Genomic DNA, 16,128 nt, shown 5'->3' on the forward strand with positions numbered 1-16,128 from the left:
GAGAATATGAAATGAAATAAGTGTGTTGTATGTAAACTCCAGGCATGAAAAGAAATCTGAGGCTCACTGTTGTGGGATATTAGTTTAGGATGTATTGCCTTTGCTTATGCTGTGGAATATTTGTTTAATGATGCACAGATTTGTTGCATTCCTTCATGTTGTATTTGTTTAACTCTGTGAAGCTGTCTTACTTTGCCTGTCTAAAACACCTGATGGTAATGAAGGTGAATATGGCCACAATACAATGTACTGATTATGAAACTGTCAAAAACAAGGAGAAACAAACATACAAAGCTGAATGGTCAAAAGCAAGGCATGAGAAAGGATAGGCGGGGCTGGCAGGCAGAGAGAATAAATAAGAAAGAAAGAGAAGAGAGAGGAGTAAGAAAATAAGGAGAGGAGGACGAGGACACCATGGGCCAGCCTCCCAGCCACTCTACCAGACATGGAGTAAGAAGGAAAGAAATGTATATGGAATAGAGAAAGGTAAAAGCACAGAGGCAAAAGGTAAATGGGATAATTGAAGAAAAGCCGGCTAGAAAGAAGGCAAGCTAAGGCCAGGCATTCATAAGTAAGATTAAGTCTCTGTGTATTTATTTGGGACCTGGGTGTCCCCAAAGAGCAAAGAGTGAAAAAAAAGAACCAATTACAACCCACAGCAGGATGTGAATGGAGTGTTTGGTTAGAATGGGTCTGAGTCAGACTTTGGCCAAGTTGAGCATAGTGAGGTTGGCCCATTTTTTTCCTCCTTATTCCTAGTGAGTATTAAACTACAATAAGAATTTTGAAATATATAATACCAATATTTGGTGATGTGTTAGAAATTCAGTAAGAATATATCCTATTTTAGAACAAAACTGGATTTCTCAGTAGGTTACTAATTATAGCTTCTCATATTTTTAAAAACAAATGTTTTACTGTTTAGACAGAGTCTCACTCCATAGCTTGGATGGTCTGGAACTTTCTAGATAAATCAGATTGGCCTTGAACTCACAATATCTGCCTGCCTCTAGCTGAGATTTAAAGCATATGCCACCACATCTGACCTATTGTTTCTTATATGCAAATTTACCTCTAGCTTCTAAGTACAGTTTGAATATTATTTAAAAACTCTGGCTTAACTTTCCAGATAAGATATGCCTCCTTGTGGAATGATTACATGAGTATATTGGGGATAATCAATTGTTTGGTAATTAAATTGGTTGCCTGATTTATAGCAGAGAATGTACCTCTCATACTATAAACCTGGGCAAAAGCCTGTGGCTGTGGATGTCATGGGCCCAAGGGTAGAAACATATTACCATTGCTTCCCTAAATGGACATATTGCCAAACTTCCTTGTAAATGTGTTTATACCCATAGGCTAGTGCTGTTCTTAGCCTTTCTTGCAGAAGGCAAGACTCATTATTTGTTTAAAGTATTGAGAACAAGTAATTGTTGAGTATTCATTCCTAAATGAGACATTTATATCATCCCCTCTGGCCCCAAAGTTCAGGAAATATCATGGAAGATGAGTGGGAGAAGGACATAATAATAAAATGTTGAGAGATTGCTATGAAATGCTGCCATCCATATACAACACCCCAGTGTGATTAAGCACACACAGACACAGTGGATACCTGCGCAAGATTGGGCCCTTCAACCTTCAATCATCAGTAGAAGACATGCTCACAAGGCTCCACCCCTTTCCAATGAGTTCCTAACAGCTAATGGTTGCTGCAGGATATAGTTTCTGGGGGACTAGTTGAGAAGCACAAGGAATTCAGAGGGAAAGGTAGGGGAATAAGAGATGGTAATGAAGGTGAATATGGCCACAATACAATGTACTGATTATTAAACTGTCAAAAACAAGGAGAAACAACCAACAAACAGAAGTCTCCCTGGCCAAAAGTACACAAATAGTGTTTGGCTTCTTGTCCTTTGAATACTTTCTCCTCCAGTCTGTTCTATTGTGATCCTATGATGAAACACTATTTATTGAACTGATATTCTGCAATTATCTGGATGCTGGTCTTCTCCAGTCTTCTGAGGATAAACACGTAGGACCAAGTACCAAGAAAGGCATTGCCAGAGCACACACTGAGTATGAAAATAAGTACTGCATTTACTGCTGTTACCTAGAACAGACTACAGGTACCATTCATCACCTAATCTTACCTTAATTTTCTGTGAGCATTAATAAAATGATACATGGAAAAGGTTTATATTAAATATGCTAAATAATTTTATAAGGTCTTATGTAGCCTATTTGCTATATTATTTAACAAATATATTTTATCTGAAATTGTTTTCAAGAAGTACATATTTTCATTGTTCAAACTAAACTCATTTCTACATCACATTTACATTTAAACATCACATATAATACTAAGTCTTTAAGCAACTTAAATGTTTGGGTATTTTATCTGCATCTTATAAATACTGAAATGTTTACTTAGATTAATTAAAAAGAAGTCAAATTTTCTATTCAAAATCAATTATGTGGTTCCAGTGAATACAGTCTTTTCTCAGGTCATCAGATCTCTAGTCTATACCCAAACAGTGAGGGGCAAGGAATATGTGGCTTAATGTTTCAGCACAGCCCATGTTTCTCTGGAAACATCTATGAAGTCTTGCTCTTTGGGGCATCTGGTCTGAGTTGAAAGATCTATATATACCCCTGTGACTTGAAGTATAACTTTAAACATATTAATCTTTTTCTAGTTTATTTTTATGACTTTTTTCTCCACTGAACATAAATCCTGAATCTTTCAAATACTTACTCTACTATTAACTCCTAAAGGCCTTTTGTGAAACTTGGATCACAGAGACTAACCTCTATATTGTAAATACCCCTTGACACACACTAAGTGCTGGGCTTTTACTAAGGACATAATGTACTATCAGATATAAAAATTACATAAAAAGGTGAGTTGGACCATTAGAGTTTAAAAATATGTGTACTGTGTTAGGGTTGATTGAGCTAACTGGTCAGTGGAAACGGGCAATCATTACTGATCAGAGATTTGATCCTAACCAATGCTGAGTTCCAATTGTTATAAGTAATGGTATCACTTACCTGTCTGGTGGGAGCTGCCTTCTCTGTGCCTATCCCCTCTCCAAGCTCTTTTTTTCTTGAGCAGCTGAGTTGTTTGGAACTTTACTTTAGGGAGGAGCTTCACTATTTTTTTCATTGCTAATTTGAGAGGACTTATGCCTTCATTTCTAGAAACTAAGCTTAAGAATAAGGCATAGTTTTTCATATAAATATATATTTACATGACATTTATATATATTTATTTAAATAGATATTTCCTTTTTGTGTAATTTTCCATTTGTATAAATACATGTGGATTGATATCTAAATATATCACCTACATTATATTATTAGAGATATATTTATGTGCTTGTAAAACAGTTACTATCTTAAATGCTGTGTGTATGTGTGTGTGTGTGTGTGTGTGTGTGTGTGCTCAATAATGCCCAACAATCATATAAAGTAGGTAATAGCTCCATTTTTAAGATGAGAAGACTGAAAGACAGACAAAATTAAGCATCTTGTCCAGGTCACATATGCTCTGAATGTTAGATGTTTAGACTCTTGTGTATTGGTTTAAACTCTAGCTAAATTACATATGTGTACATCAACAGCTCTACTTATGTCCTGTATGCTTAAAAAGATTAGGGGTTGCCCTTTCTGTTGCCAAGCATAAACTTGTTCATATGGTTTTTCTTTAAAGTTACCCCAACGTTACTTTAAGAAAGAATTGAAATGACTCCTTTTCCATAAAGGAATATGAAGTAAATTAGTGTTGTTCCACTATTACAGGATTTGCTTATCATACTAGTGACAGTCACAGCTATTTTCAAACAATTCACCACACATGTTCAGTAAATGCTATCTAGCTTAACTGACTCTATTGTTTCTTCTAAGTTTAAGGACAAAAAAATCATATTTAAGTAAAGAATTTTTCCTTACCTATAAGGATACTGTTATAATTAGCTTTAGCTGTCAAACTGAAACAGCCTAGAATTATCTAAAAGCATCTCAATTGGGGTATTGCCTCCATCTGACTGGCCCGTGGGCTTGTCTGTGGGGCTTTTACTTGATTGTTAATTGACATGGGAGGGCCCAGCCCACTGTAGGTGGTACCATGCCTAGTCAAGTGGTCCCTAGGCTCTATAAGAAAAGTAGCTAAGCAAGCCAGGTGATGCAAATCAGTAAGCAGCATTCCTCCATGTTGTTTGCCTCAGTTCCTGCCTTGACACTCTGATGGGGCTTCTGGAGATGATGGACGATAACCTGTAAGATGAAATCAACCCTTTTTTTCCCCCAAGTTGCTTTTGGTCATGGTGTTGATCACAGTAGCCAAAACAAACTAGAATAGTTACTAAACCAGAGTATCAGTAGAAATTAGTAATTGTTGCAGTAAGCTCTTCTATGTTATTAGAATTCCGCATCTGTCTGAACTTTAATAACATATAGCTACATTAGATTCAGAGCAGGATCAGAGTTTATGACTAGAGTCAATATGCCTAATATTTCTAAAATTGAAGTTCCATATAAGTCAACCTGATTTATCAATAGTCCATTATTCAGTAAGTCAACCTCACTGTCAATGTCACCTAGGAATTTATGGAACCAATTACTCCTCAGAGGCTGTCACTTGGCTTTTACTGTGTGCCTTGCAGAAATGTTTTGCTGAGAATAATTTGTAAGTACAGATAAGTTAGAGGGGAAAAGTTTTACGCTGGAAAGAGAAAACAACCCAAGATGAAGGACTAAACTATAAAAATGTGAAGAGGATCAAGTAGATAATTAGGGACTAAATAATTATATAGAAATTTTCAGGTATATGTAGTCAGAGATGATACAAAAATCTTTTGGAAAAGTCAAAAAATATGGAGGTATAGAAATAAGATCATCAGGGACTGAGAAGCCAATTGTTGTGTTTCAGTCTTAGTTGAACACCAACATTACTTGGGAAGCAATGAAAACTGCTGGTCAATTTAAGGGAGATCTGAGCGAAGGCATTGGTGTCCCAAGGTGACCAGAATGGTTATCTAGGGTACAGAAACTAATTGATGATTTTGTATTTGTCAGTTCCTTAGTTTGGAAAGATTACAGGTGTGAGTTATACAGAAAGATTGATAAAAAAATGTATCTTCAGAAAAATCTCCAAATCTTTATTTTATGTACAAGCCCCTAAGCTGACAATTGGACTCTTAGGAAAAAAACCCTGACGGTGAATTAATATTTAGCAAATTCCTTTACATCTAGTATATTTCTTAAAATTCATGATGAGTCTATCTTATTTATAGTAGTCATCAGAAAAATTAAGCTTTTATTTCCTATGAAGAACTTTGAACAGACTTAGTTCCATTTCTTCATGTTAACAGTAGATCTTTAGTGTTTATGTGCGAAGCACCTACTCTGTGCAGCCACAAAACAATTCTTATGTGGCATCACAACTTTGTCCAAATTCACAGCACATACAGCACCAGGAGTAAGCGTGGAACTGTGGGCTTTGGGTCTTAACAATGTAATAACTTAGGGCAACTGACTGTGACTAATGTACCACTCAGGTGTGGGAGACAGGTTATTAAGGAGGTTGTGCATGTGTAGCTGGCAATATGTAGGGATGTCCTGAATCTGCCACAAATTTTTTCTCTGAAAATAAAAGTAGTCCGAAAGGTAATTATCAGTATACTTATTTATTATTGCTTCAAGAATTTTGGTATTTAAAAACTAGCAGCTAGAATATTCGCTGTCTAAAATGACTAACAGCTGTTATGGTTTGAATGTAAGACATCACCCCACAGGCTCATAGGCTTTCAACTTGGTCCTCACGTGGTGGGGCTGTTTGGGAAGATTATGGAAGCTTTGAGAGGTGGAGTCTTGCTGTGGGAAGTGGGTAACAAGGGGTGAGCCTTGAGGTTGTATAGCCGGGCCCACTTCCTGTGCACTCTGTTGTCTGACTACAGGTACAGTGTGACCAGTGACCGCCTACTTATGTCAACATGCTGTGTCACGTGCTTGTGTTACCCAGCTGGGAAGGATTGTATCCTCTCCAACTGTGAGCTAAAACAAGCCATTTCTCCTTAAGTCATTTCTTTTTATGTACTTTGTCAGAACAACTAGAAAACTTACTAACAAGCCAGCTACAATCATCAAAAATGATTTGTTCTTTTGTACGGTTGCTAGAGATTACCACAAAATACAGGGAACCAAAATATCAGTTTAGTCTCTCACAGTCTGGAGTCCAGAAGTTCAAAATCAACCATCATTAAGATAAGGCAGTGAATCTGCAGAGTCATGTTCCCTCCAGAAGCTCCTCGTCCCTTCTGCCTTTTGTGAGTGCTAACATTTCTGGACTTGTGGCAGTATCACTCCGTTTTCTCCATGGTGTCTTTGTGTGTGTGTGTGTGTGTGTGTGTGTGTGTGTGTGTGTGTGTGTGTGTGTAAAATACATCTCTTTATATGTATGCATGTGATTAATTGCCTTGGGGACTTAGTAGTTTGTTCTTTTCCCTGTTGCTGTTAGTCTGACAAAGGTAACTTAAGGAAAAAAAGGATTTAGTCTGGCTTCTAGTTCAGGTGACAGTTCATTGTGATGGGAAGTCACAGCACAGGCTCTTAATGGAGCTGTTCATATTGCTTCCACAGTCAGGAACAAAGAGCAGCGAATACATATTGATGCTCAGTCCTCTTTCTCCACTTATATAGTCCAGGTTCTCAGCCAGAGAATGACCCTACACACTGTGTGTTGGTCCATCCACCCCAATTAATATGAGATAACTCCTATGGGCATGCCCAAAGACCCATTACAGAGCCCCACTTGGATATTCCAGGTTAATTTAATAATCCTAAAACCTTCAGGGTTTTTTGTTGTTTGTTTTGTTTGTTGTTTGTTGTTTTAAAGAGGTCCTGGGGACTGATCCTACAGCTTTGAGTGTGCTCTACCTGAACTATATCCCCAGCATAACTTCAAGGACCATTTCTTCTCCCTTTGCCATATGAGCTAACATTGATCCAGCGCTTAAGAAGCAGAGATATTGTTTGGTGTGGGAGGGTTTCTTAAGCCTGGCACAAATTCTAGGTTCAAATATTGATCTTGGAAAAAGTTTGCTTTAAAGTATGTTACAGACTAGAATATTACTGGTAAGAGGTGTAGATGACTGGTATTGGCATCTTCTCCTCCATGGTCTGAACTTCCTCACTGTGAGGTGGAGCTCTCTGTGTATTTCCTCCCTAACTACAATGACAGCTTTGGTAGGGGATGTTGCACAAATGCCAATCTATGATTTTGCCTCCTATGAGTGTGCTAGCTGTAGAACAAACGTGTTCTTATTAATAAACAACTTCCCCATCTCCATGCTGCCCTATTTGACAAGAAAAGACAGATCAGGATGAGCTGTTCCATATGTGTAATGAGTGTAGCATGGAAGGTCCTAGTTTTTCAAAAAAGAAATGGAATTTCCCCCTCAGAGCAGAGGTGGCTAAACTTTAATCCAGGTTCTAATAATATATTCAGCCCAGGGACTGCTGCTATTAGGTGTTCTCAGGTGGTATGTTGCTTCTATAATGGAGAAATAATCGCAATTATTAGCAGAAGTCATGAAAGGACTAAATAAATAGCAGCAACACCCATCAGGCTTCCTTAAGTTGCCAAAACATGATGTGAAAATGCCTTGATCTGAGTGGTTGAGAAGCTTTAGAAATGCTTACAAAATATTTTGCAGCATCAGTGATAGTCTGACCCTTGGTTTTGGAAGGTACTATTTCCAGCACTTCCGAGGAATGTGGGTGGACTGAGTCATTCACACCCTTCTCAAGGCACCCTCTTCTTTTCCTCCTCCACCAGCCATGAGCAATCAGCTACTTTCAGTCCTGAAGAAAGCAGTGGTTTATTGAAGGCGCTTCTGATTTAAAGCTCAAAAATCCAATGATGCATTTGAATCCTCAGAAAATCAATATTCACTAATTTTGGTTCAATTCAAGAACTCTGATGTAAGCTAAGACATTAACAAGAATGTTTGGATGTAAAACTATTAATAGTGTAAGACTTTTTTTTTAATTTTTATTTTGCAATACAATTCAGTTCTACATATCAGCCACAGATTCCCTTGTTTTCCCCCCTCCCACCCCCTCACCTTCCCCCCAGCCCGCCCCCCATTCCAATCTCCTCCAGGGCAAAGCCTTCCCCACAGACTGAGATCAACCTGGTGGACTCAGTCCAGGTAGGTCCAGTCCCCTCCTCCCAGGCCGAGCCAAGGGACCCTGCATAGGCCCCAGGTTTCAAACAGCCGACTCATGCAATGAGCACAGGACCCGGTGCCACTGCCTGGATACCTCCCAAACAGATCAGGCCAATCAACTGTCTCACCCACTCAGAGGGCCTGATCCAGTTGGTGACCCTGATCTGGATGCAGAGATCCATGACTAAGACTCTTTTTTAGGGCTAAATGCTATGATGGAGTCCAATGAGGGATAATCATAACATAGAGTAGAAGTCTTAAAGAGAAAGCATGCAAATCTTAACTACTTGGAATACTGTAGCCTCACCAATTCAAAGGGTCCTAGATTTCTTCTCAAAATATTGGTGGGGCTTCCCCTAGAGATGGTCTGTAAGAATGAGGCCATGATCATGTACCACAAATGCTGTCACTCTTGTGTTGCCTTCTATAATTTCCTGCCTTAGGCTCCTTCAGTAGCCCTGTCAGTTAATTAGATATCAAGAGCAGAACATATGTGCTATGCTCCCCTGCTGCCTCTTGGCTTTAACTGGGCTGCTGAGGTCAAGGAAGAGACAAAGCTGCTGATCTATGTGGAGATTTTTCTAGGGATGTGAGAAGGGCCGAACATCATACTTTCAACCCAGGTTTTGACCACTTCCATTTTCTGCTCTGTGGTGCCAGAAGAAGCCTGCCTCCTGGCGCCACCTTCTATCACTTTTGTCCTTGAAACTCTCCCAGATGTACATCCTTGAATCAAAGAAGGTGGCTTCTGAGAGGTATGCCTTTAATCTCCATGATAAATAAATGTTTACAGAAACCAGAATGAAGCCCAGTAAGACAGAGTTCGAGTTGGGGAAGTTGCAGTGTGTGTCAATATCTGATAGGCAGTGATGGTTAAATGAGAATTATTCTATCTTTTGGACTTTTGTGCAAGGTAAGTTCCTCACGTGAAGTTTCCTAGTCAGGGTTTTGAGGTAAAGCTCTTTCAGAAGGCCTGAGGTGCCACTTTTCATGTCTTCTCTGGCATTCCCCATACTATTTGTCTTGTCATAGCCAACCACTCACTGAGCACAGGCTGTGCTTTTTGTTTTGTTGTTAGAAAAGCTTCTGCCTTGTCTAACAAGTGCTGAGTCAGCAGGGTGACAGCCACTGGAAGAAGAGCTGCTTTGTGAAGTTATCCAGAGGACTTGGCTTTCTCCTCTCATCATAAATGTCCCCTCAGCTGCCATATCTTTGGCCCAATGAAACCTGCCTCTGGATAGTCTGGAGGGTGCAGAGATGGGAACATTAAGAGATGCTGTGGGTGTGGTTCCAGTTCTGCAAGTCAAGTTTGAGTTGCATCTTCTGACCATACGATTATACTGAACCAGATGAAGTCTTGAGTACCTTCTAGCTTGACCTACCCATCCGTCAAAAATGCTTTCTCCTACTTGATAATTTTCAATTGCTAGTTACTTACTGTGCCCCATGGCTGACCTAGAAGGCATACCTAGTTTTAAAGTCCTGCTCTGCTATAAACATGGTGATGAACTACAAATTACATGGTCTTCTTGATGTTCATCTTTACATTTATGCAGGGAGAGGTGGATTATAAATATCTTCATATCTGTAATGTCAAATACCCAGTATGGGGGCATTTCTGTAAGAGAGAACGGTGCTTAGAAAATTAAGGTTCTTATTGAAGAGCTGACATCAAAGCTGGTAAATAATTGGCTTGAAATTAGAACCAATTTTTTCTTCTATAAAGAATGGCATCCTTTCTTTCTACCTTACTGTAAACACTACTGAACTGTGTAATCCAGAATGTACAAATATCTTGTGAACAGTGGAGAGTGTGCTCCATACGTTCCTTCTGCATTGATGTAGTGGAAAAGGGCCACATTTTACATTACTTAAAGAGACAATAGAAAAGTCACTACAACTGCCAACATCTGGATTTCAGTGAGTTACATCTTTTTTTTTAACATGCCAGAGTCACCAATACAGCACCCACTTTGTCATCATAACCTACTTATCAAAGCAGACCTGCTTGCTTCCTCGCTGTGAGTGTGGTTCCCACCCCATGCACCATGACCCCCTCCATCTGTATCATGCCCTTTCTTTGGTGCTTATGATAAATGATTTAGTAAGCATGATACACAAGGTTTCAAAAAAAGGGACAAATTAACTTCTCTCTATATATCTAGGAGCCATTGATGTAAGATATTTTACCCATAACACTCTTCTTTGCATTAGGAATTAAAGCTTAAGAAAAATATGGAAAGAAATTAGTTCATCATTTAGGTCTCATGAAAACGAAGCAGCCAGGACCTTTCAGATATTAGCCTGACTAACAGCTCCTAGGGGACAAGACCTAATGAGCAATTTTTAGTGTTATAATTTTTCTTGTTAGATTTGACTTCTAACACAACCTTCTGTGTTGCTTTGGAAATTTTAATTGAATTAAATTTCACCAAATGAAAGACAGTATCATTCCAAGTCTATAAAAGTGTGTGATGCATTAGGGATAGGAAAAGAGAGAAAAAGAACAATAGAAAGCTCAATTAATTTCTTCACCATGAACTCCCCACGAACCTCCCACAGTTAGGAGAGCAAGCTGTACTTGAGATTCTATTGTCCAGGACACAGTCTTTGTTTAAAGAGCTAGTGCAAATTCCAAGGCTTTCGTTTATTGAATTTAGCTACGTGGCATGTGGCCAAAAATTTAATGAGAATTGAAGCTACTGATATCTCCCACCATTCAATTCTGTGCCACCGGGACCACAGCTGATGGGAAGGTGAAGTGTCTGACGGTTCAACACAGACCAAATATATTCTGTCTAGTTGTGACTTTCATCAAAATGAAGTCACCTTCATAACAATGGCTTGCAGCAGGAGGTTTTCCTCATTTTCCATTTTTGGCTAAATTTTGAGAGCAAATAAGGGAAAATAAATCACTCTGTCCTCTTTTTGCCTTACAGAGTTGGGGAGCCCTTTCAAGTCTCACAGTAACAAGATGAAAGTAGAGGTGATCTTCGTGTTTGTGAAGTTAAGAAAATTTGCTTTGCAAGTGTTAGGAGGATAAACATTGCACCCTTAATCTCACAGAATATCTGATAATTGAGTGAGACAAACCAAGGAAGATGAAAAGTGAGAGGGCAAGAGCCACACAGATCTTAGACCCCACCTCTCTGTGTCTCCTAGGAAATGGAAGACTACTTTCAATTTTCCCCATATGTTTACTGTTCACTGAATACTCAGGATGTTACTGTCTTGTGGTGACATGCTTGACATCTCTGAAGGATATGACTTGCTTTGTAAGGAAAAATGAGGCTTTCAGTAGCCATTGTGTGTGTGTGTGTGTGTGTGTGTGTGTGTGTGTGTGTGTGTGTGTTTCTTCTCATATGTTGGCTAGAATTTTACATGTCACAAATTCTGTCACTCAGATGAAAGCATGAAGAATAGTATTCATCAGCATTAAGCTTGTTGGTTGTAAAGGTCTAAGTCTAAACATGGAGCTACCTTTCTTGCTTCAAAAGGTTAGATCTGGGAAGTATGGAAAACTGGGCACTAGATAAAAGTAAAGAGTGTCCTATAGTCTAGAATTTTTCTGAGAAATTCCAGTGTTTTTCTAAGTTTTTTTTTTCACTAGCATGCATGCAGTACTAATTCTAGGGAAACTGACATCAGATTTTACACAGAGTTCACACTTCAGTGTAGACAAAAGTTTCTCTGTTCCTGCCCTGCCCTGTGGTCATAACCAATCTTTCCTACCCACATCCTGCAGCTGCTTGGTCCCAAGTAAACACACAGAGGCCTGTGTATTACTTACAAACTGTATGGCCTATGGGTCAGGCTTCTTGCTAGCTAGCTCTTATAACTTAACCCATTTCTATTAATCTATATGTCGCCATGTGGCCGTGGTTTTACCAGTCTGCAGGCATCTGCTGCTTCTTGGGCAGTGGGCTGGGGTCTTTTCCACCTCTGCCTTTCTTCTTCCTGCCTCTCTCTTGGATTTCCTGCCTGGCTATAACCTGACTTGCCATTGGCCAGAGCAGCTTCTTTATTAACCAATCATAGCAACACTCCAAAGATGGAGCCACTATTTTAAGAAACAAAGGAGTCAGGTGGAAGTAGACTTTACTATATGTTACCAAGCAGATGAGTTTAATGTGAAGTTAATTTTCATAATTAGGGGTATTGAGAATGTCACTGTGATTATAGTTACCTAAAGAGATAGCCTTTCCAAGTATCATGTGACAAGTGTGTTCTCAGTGGATTAATGGTAACATTGTCCACTATTGAGCTAGATTCACAATTAAACAGACCAAACATCTGTTGTGGTGACATCTACCCAATTTGCTTTATGGTAATAAATTAGGTCAGGTCTAAAATGACTTATCTCTAAAGTTATTTTGCTTTAATTGGAGTACTGTAGCAGTAATGGACATCTTGGCTAAATTAGTAACCTAAGTCTTTCAATTCTCTCTCTGTTTTATGAAAATCCTGTCCATGTGTCTGGTAACATGCTAAATAATATGTTCACATGAATTTTATTTCAGCTTTGAGCATTTGCACCTGAGCATCATAGAATTAAATGGGCTGGAATGGAGAATAGTTTTAAAACTTTTGAAATTTCATCTTGGTCAAAAAAAGGATTCTAACATAAATAGGAATTCTTTGGGGGGAAGGAATTGGCATTTTTGCTTTTAAAACACATAGCAAGGCCGTGAATCTGAAAAGTGAATTATTCATGTGAGTATAGATGTTGTGAACTATATTGATCAGGCCAGAAGCTGGAAGGTATCCTTAAAAAATTCTGCAGGCATGCCAATATGTTTTTCTGGGGCAATAGAAAGCTATAAAATATTCACTACTTTTTAATTATTTTATTAATGATAATGTTCTAAGAGGCAGTTCCAACTGGAAAGGATTGAACTTGATAAAGAAGGCGGTCAATTGTCATAAGAATTCTACTTAGAAAATATATTTTTCTGTTGTAAGTACATTTTTATATGACTGGCTGTAATATCCTATTGCGATAGTTTTTATAAGAAATGTCAGTTTGTGACAAGGTACAGAGAGCTGGTAAGGACTCATGGGGTTTTAATATGCTGGGAGAATCTTTTGGGTATTCAGAATAGTACATGAGGGACTTCAAAGTTAGCAAAAATTCTTTAAAATAAACCAAGAAGAACAACAACTCTTCTTGCATCTGTGAAGGAGGTGAGGTTGACCTGAAGGCACCAGAGGATACAGAAAACCACAACCTTACCAGGGCAAAACCTAAGACCAGAAACTTCGACAAAACTAGGGCCTCCAGCAAATAAGGGACCACTGATGTCGTCAAGCCAGCTGTAAACTCCAGGGATGGTACAAAGGACAGCCATGTATTCCTGTGAGCTTTATCTCTGGGAAAATGTCCAGGTTCTTATGCCAAACATCAGAGGGAAAAAAGCCCTCTCCTGCCAGGGGAGGAGAAAGGAGCCATATTGAAACAAGTCATATTACTCTATTCTTAACAGGGCCTTCTTTCGGGAGGAATTGCTTAATTAGAACCTCACCTTCTGGGACTTGGGAAAGAGATGTTTGGAAAGATTCAGGTGGATGGGCCTAGGCAGGATCATACTGAGGGACACCACACGGATGCTCAGGGCTAAAGGAAAACTCGGACCTCACAGCAAATCATCCACCCCTTATTTAAACACCACTCTTCCTGATCACTTTCTGGAACGCTTCCAGGGAAGAGTGTGATTCAGTGTCAAAAGGAGCTCTGCCTCCCGGTGGACCAGCAAGGTTAGTAATCAGTCTGCCTATAAACATACCGTCTGCTGTTGTCACATTGTCTATTGCCGGTCAAGGAATACAGGGCTGTAACAGTGGGTTTTCTCCTTTCACTTAGGGGAAGATGCTGCCCCAGACAGCTCAGAAAATCGCCAGGTGGGAAGTGTTTAGTGTAATATCTGGGCATGTAGTTCCCATTTCTGGGAAAGCAAGGTTTCTGATAAACTGAGTCAAGAACATGACTTACTCTTAAGGTCAAGAGAGGCCTCGATTTTTCTCAAATGTAATTTAAATACAGTGCCCCCACGCTGGGATGTCGCTTACAATGTAGGATAGTTAAAGTAGCTTGAAGAGATGCCAATAAGCTTTGAACTGAGCTTCAGACAGCTCACACAAGGGCTGTCTCACTCCTCACAGATGGAGGAGAGGGACTGTTTTTCTTCTTACACTCTCCAGGAAGGAGGTGAGCATTGATGAAACATGAAACAGCATCCTTCTTAAGGGCAACGCATACACATTGTTCTCTGCTCTACACACTCAGTAATGTGACAGAAATTCAGTCAGAAATGGCATCTTATGGGATTTGTGTGCTTCTTTTTAGGAGGTAAAAACTGCAGCGCACCCTCAGAAGACACTTGTTTTCTGTTTTTAATCTTTGCTGTCCCCTGACCTTGAGAAAACCATTCAACTTCTCCGACTTTCCATTCTTCCATGGTGGCTGATCATGACAACTTGTTTCCTAAATACAGCATTGGCTTGGGATGATTTTGCAACCCAATCAATTCATCAGCAACAAGTGTGCTTGAAGTTGGCATAGGCCAGACCATTCTGGTGGCCTTGGTCAAGGTGGAATGGCCATGTAGGGCTATTACTGAAAACAATCGAAAAAGGCTGCCAAGTTACTCAGGTAGGCAATAGAATTGACTTGAAAGAGAAACAGTCAATTCCAAGGGATAAATATGTCTCAAAAATGGCTAAGTTTTTTTTTCAAAGTTTGACTATTTATGCTTAGATCAAGCAAAAAGTTTAAGAAAACATTATGAATTATGATTTATAGGCTTCTTAAATTACTAACTCTTCATTTTCTAGGAAATTGAATACTTGCCTTTACTATCTGATTATATCAACGAAAAAGGAATGGGTTTCCAAATTACCACAATTTGTTTGATCTCATCGAATTTTACTGTTAAGTATATCATGTGAACATGTGAGTATAGACTTTTAGATGTATAGTGAAATTACAACAACAACAACAAAAAAAAGCCTGAAAAATGCCCTAAGTGCTCTGCTTTTGGGTCTATTCAATAATCGCAGAGATTTTGATTTATTCTTCCTGCTTCCTAATCTATTCATTTCTATGTATCTCAAGATAATAATGAACATACATACACACCCTAAAAGCAAATATTTGCATCAGTGGCCAGTTGCCTTTCAATTAATTTCCCCCCATCATTGGCCTTTCGTTATTGGTATGTTTGGCAGATAGGATGGGAAGGACCAAGATCTCTATGTAGCCCAGGCTAACTTACAGTTCTGCTTGAGCTTTAACCAGTGGAGATTACAGGTCTGCAGCACTTGTTTCAAAACACCTATTTATGTATTCGTTTAGTTATTATTTATGTGTGTATGTGCATACAATACCCACATGTTGAAGTCAGAGGACAATTCTGAGGAGTCAGTTCTTTCCAGATACCTTGTGGAATCTGAGATTGAATTTAAGCCTCTGAGTAAGTGCATCAACCTGCTGAGACATTTCTCTTGCCCTCTTTCCCTTGCTTAACAGCTCTGCTGTGTCTGCCATTTGTTCTCAAACCTTCTCCTATGTAGACTAGCATAGAGATGTGAAGACAATGCCAATTCTATGTAGTGCTTGAGAATTCTCCCTTAACTTTCCACCCACTTTCTATTCAGTCCTCCAGGAAACCTCTGCAACTGGCTGACTAGGAATTATTATTCTAGATCTATATATGAATGGATGTCCAAAAATGCCAATAAGCTACACAGAAAGGAGAGCCAGTTTCCTTGTTAGCTCTACTTAATTTCTTAATTTTTAGAGCTGCATTCTTCTTTATTTATGCTATATTTATTTATTAGAAAATATTTGATACTTAAAAACAAATATACATTATGATTATGATGCACAGTCATA

This window comes from Peromyscus eremicus, chromosome 14 (assembly GCF_949786415.1).
Source record: "Peromyscus eremicus chromosome 14, PerEre_H2_v1, whole genome shotgun sequence".
Classification (NCBI taxonomy): domain Eukaryota; kingdom Metazoa; phylum Chordata; class Mammalia; order Rodentia; family Cricetidae; genus Peromyscus; species Peromyscus eremicus.